Genomic DNA, 5000 nt, shown 5'->3' with positions numbered 1-5000 from the left:
CCGGAACCGGCGTGAAGTGAAAGAACGATTTACGATACTGTCTCTCCGTCCGTCCGACCGCGTCGCGTTCGATGATCGTCGTTGATTTGTATTTACTCGTACCGGCTTCAAGCACCGGAACGTGCACCATGGACTGTTTTTGGAGTCAATTAAACCGCTGCTGCTGCTGCTGCTGCAGATGGTGCTGGAAAAAGAGTCAGCTAGATCGGGCCGGTTGGATAATATTTCGATTTTATCAAAATTCAATTTTATTGCCTCTTCGGACACAGTAGCACTAAGCCTGGCAGTCCAGACTTCTAAGCCTCCAAGAATGATGAGACGAGAAGACGAAAAGATTCTTCGTTCCTTCTTTCGCGCCCACTAGAAAGCGGTGGACAAAGAAAAGACCAACAAGCACATGAGGAGAACATGGGACGATGGTAGCGGGCTTACCCCGTTCACCGCTAGCGCGCTGCTACCCCAATTAAGCCGGCCTCATCTTCATCGAGTTCTCGACCCAGGCAGGGCCCGGAAACCCGATAAACGGATGCCGGTAGTGCGTGTGACAAATGTCAATTATGAGGAGCAATAATTCATTTTAATAACCAACCAACCAACCGGCGAAACCAGCGCCAATGCCCCGGCTGCCAGTGCCACCAAAATATCGTGGGTTATTTTTTTCTTTTTTCGTTATACCGGCGAGGTGGCCTCGCCCCATTGCGTTTGTTTGGCCACACGTGTGTCTCTGTGTGTGTTGGTGTTGTGGCCGGGAACTGGAGAGAAAAATAGTTGGAACAGCAGCCTGTATTGACCTAACGGATGGCCTCGATATAGGGGTCTGCAGTGATGGCGCTTGTGCGTTCCGGTTCCAGGGGCGCAATCGATTTCATTTGCCGTCAAGTGTGGCTGTGTCCTCTCTGGAACCGACCGGCTGTTTGTGTCTGTGTGCAAGAGAGTTGCTCAGCCGGAAATGAATCCGGCTGAGAGTGGACAACGGATGCTTTAAGATGACCGCTTCTTCCGTGTCTGGCGAAAAGGAAATCGATAATTCTTCTGGAATGTGATTCAACGTCTTTAAGAGTAGCACAGTTGACGTTTTTAGTGTCAAAATGGCGCAACCTTGGATGACAATCTAGTTGGCGACGTCGTCATCAGAGGTGGCGTCGCATAGAACTCTAGTACGAACGTGTTCCATTTTAAAATTTTCTTGGATTCGCCCAAAATTTCCATTCCTCAAAAGTGTTGGGAAAGCAATGCTCTCTGGCTCGCGTGCTCCATTGATCAAAGCCACAAATCATGTCACGCCATTTCCATCATTGTTTCTGTTGGCTGATCCAGAATACGACGACCAAATGTACTGCTCAGCGAAGCAGAACCGAACACAGTAGCAGCTCGCTCGTCGCCCTCTTGGATGATGAAAGCATCGAGGAGAAAGAAGCGTTGAAATGGTTGGCCGGTGGTGCTAGCGATGCTCTGCGACGGTCTGTCACATTCCACGCCGTGTTCCCGATGTTTACACCACACCACGGCCACCACATGTGTTTGTGCAAAGGTTTTTCGAGGAACTCGAGATGCCCTGAGATCGACCGACATATGTAGATCGAATTCCACGACGTGAGATCGTGAAAGTGTCGTTGGAAAGCACTTCCAAGACCAAAAAATTATGTCCGTTGTTAGTCAAGAATCTAATCGATCGGACTTGATGGGTTCTCCTTCAATAGGGCCTCACGTACACTGGATTGATTCCAGTGCAGTTGAACGAACAGTATTTGGGGACCTCCTGGGAAGTCGGACAGACCGTCCTTTGAAGAGGCCCGAGAAGCACCTCACTAATGCCTGGACTGCTGGACACACCCAGGCACACTGCTACGCACTATCAAAATTAAAATTAATCTCCCTTTTTAACTGACAAAACTTAATTTATTGCCATTCGGTTTTCGGTGTTCGTCTTCGATTCCGACGACCCTTTTTTTTTAGGGAGACCGGCCGTCATTGCGTCACAAGCACCCTCTGGGACTCCGCAGGGGATAGTTTTGTTGAAATGTACCGCATCCCTTGTCCTCTTCTGCCTGTCCATCTCATCTCTCCTGGGTGTGCATTTGTTGACCGCGAGCAGTGTGTTTATTCTTGGTCTAGTCAAGAATGACTCACTGACAACGGGGCGACTTGGACGTGGCCGGGGCATTTTCCCCCTTTTCTCACTCACCGGAAAAGTGCTCTGAATGTGCTTCTTTCTCTTCATAAATGGTTATTTATGGTCTTTTCTTCTTGCTTCTTCACTTTCTTCTTCCACGATCCCTCTTTATCCTTCCTATACAACTCGCCATACCACAAATACACAGGCACACACTTCTCCCTAACGACGATCATCAATCCACCCACATCCCATGCTCCCACCCACACAGACGGGCGCGTGCATTCGGTGCATTCAGCCATCGCAATTAGTCGGCTCGTCCGCTTTATGCTCTCGTTTCGGCGAGGCGGCTCTTCTCCTTCTTCTTCTTCTCCTTTTGCTCGTCTGCTGCCCACCCGCACGATCGCACGATCGCAAAGGAGAAGCAGAAAAGCAGAGAGAACCGAAGAAACGATCGGCGAAAACGAAGAACCGTGAAGCACAAACGGGAAGAAGAGGAAGAACGCAAGATCGATAGCCGGGGACCAGGCGTGGTTTTCGGGCCGGATGATCGCGGGGATTGGTTTCGCGCGCGCGGACATGTGTGTGCGTTCGTGCGCTTGACCATCTCTCGTCGTCGCAGGCGGTTGTTAATCATGGAGCATCGATGGAGAAGCATGGTCGAAAGGTGTGTGGAGCCGATGACCAATCCCGGGCTGCCGATCCGGATTTCACAGAAATCGGTGATTAACGACCTCGCGCGCGCACGCTCGTCCATCGCTCGTCCGTCATATATCGTTCCTTTGCCTTGCGCGGTCGTCTGGTAGGTCTCAGGGATGGCCAGATGGCCTCGCAGAGCCCGAGTGCGGGCGAAATATTGAAACACGGCGAGGCAGCCGTCATGATCGAATGCCTTTTTGGAGAAATGGCCATAAATCAGTTTTAGTACCTGATGTGCTGCATGGCGCGCTGGCCAGCTGCATTAACAGAGTTTCGACAGAGAGAACTGTGAGAATTTTCGTTTCGAAAGATTGAGATTTTTTTGACAGAATATAATTCAATAACATTTCTGTGAAAGACTAAAAATTTAACTCTATTGAGCTAAGTACCGAGTAGAATTTCGATAAAACAGCAAGCTAACCTCGAAAACAGTGCTGCCAGCGTCTATGCAGCATCTAATTGAGCAACACCGGCAGCAGGCCATGGAAAGCGCATTTGCGAAATGGTTTGACGGTTGTGGCGGCCATTATCAACCCATCAAACTCGCTCGCTCGGTGTTTACGATAAAAAGCAATTTATGACTAGATTATGCACCTCTCGTCGGACGTCCACGATGGATGTGTGTCGGTGTCGCTCGCGGAACCTCCCGTTTCCTCTCACTTACCCTTCCCTCTTCCAACAAGATATCACGAATCAGAAGCATTAATGGATGCAGTTTGCCACACCACCACCAGACCAGGCACCAGACCAGACCAAACCAGACCTCTGCACTGGCCAATGCACAATGTTGTGCGTGCATGTGTCTGTGTTAGTTAATAACAATCATAGGCAATAATGATGATGATAAACCTCGTAATAAAACAATAACTGTAAATCAAGTCGAATTGACAATGACAGAATTATCCAATAATATCTAACTGTGCTGATGGTGGTGCTGATGGTGGTGCTGCACATAACGATAAATCAATTTTCCCATTCACCACCGCTCACTCACTCGACTCGACTCGATTCGAATTGCTGGAGACTGGTTTTTCAGGCTTCGTCACTCGCAATCGCCCCAAATCCATCGAAACTCCAATGTCGCTGTCGCCGTCGCCGTCACCAGCTTGGGGTGGCTTTCCAGGGTTTCTGTTTTCCTGAAGAGGGGGAGACCCGCAGTGTTTGCCGTGATTGGTGCGCGCGCGACCTTTGGCATTCCATTTTTTTCTCCTTATATTTCTTTTTTGTTTTTTTTTTATGCTCATGCGGTGCACCGTGGCCCACGGGAGGGCCCTACATGAGGGAACACGCATAAACAAGAGAGTGAAAGCGCAAGCTCCAACAGAGTCTCTCGCAGCATTGCTCCGATCCGATCGAAATCCGGTCCTTTACCTCCTCTTTCGGGGGTGGTGGGCGACGAATGGCCACATAAATAATATTTGCATTTAGGCCAATCATAATGCCCGCCTGCCAGGCAGGCCTTTGCTGCTGCTTTGCTTGGCGGTTCTTCGGTTGGCGGTGTCGGTGATAGATTGACCTTTCTTCGACTGACTCACGTCACGTCGCGCACTCGCGGGTCCTTCTCCTCGAACACAGGCGGTTGCGGTGGTGGGGAAAAAAGATGAACGATTGCGCACCACCATCAGCCATTTGGCCATATTTAGCCGCGTCGCTCCGGCGGCCGAATCGGGAACGTTTGTTTCATCCGGGTTTCCGCTCCGTCCGGTTCCGTCCTCCATGCCACCGGGCCTGTGAGCGCCCATCGCTGTCATCGTAAATCAAACGGCCAAAAAGTCGAAAATTGTAGCATTTACCCTATCAGGCAGCTGCTGCTGCCGTGTGTGCCGCGAGTGAGCTCCCGGCCAACGCGCCCTCAAAAAACGCCAACGCATCGCGCATGAAGCATCGGCCAACCCCGCACAGCTTAATCTTTCCCTGTCCTACCTTCCGTCTACTCGATCGTCAGCCATTCGCGCGCGTTAAGACTAATGCCACTCCATTCAAAACAACCCACCGTCACCACCAACCCTTGTTTGGGTGGGGGTGGATCTTCAACCATCCCCATTCGACGCCGATCGCCACCGATGACTGATGTGTGCTGGTGCGGTTCGCTGGCGCTGGTTGGTTTCCGTGAGTTTCTGCGTCCGGACGGCATTTTTCGAGAAGGGGGACGACGACTGAATGGTTCATAAATTATCGTGCTCACCAT

General features: G+C 50.7%; 1 protein-coding gene across 2 annotated transcripts in view; it reads left to right on the top strand.

The window, feature by feature from the left end:
• LOC126569467 (protein tiptop) overlaps positions 1–5000 on the top strand; it is a 208835-nt gene that overhangs the window by 193850 nt on the left and 9985 nt on the right. The gene's annotated exons all lie outside the window — the stretch shown is intronic.

This window comes from Anopheles aquasalis, chromosome 2 (genome assembly GCF_943734665.1).
Source record: "Anopheles aquasalis chromosome 2, idAnoAquaMG_Q_19, whole genome shotgun sequence".
NCBI classification, from domain to species: Eukaryota; Metazoa; Arthropoda; class Insecta; order Diptera; family Culicidae; genus Anopheles; species Anopheles aquasalis.
Note: the sequence above shows the minus strand (reverse complement) of the source record. Positions and strands in the feature narration are given on the sequence as shown.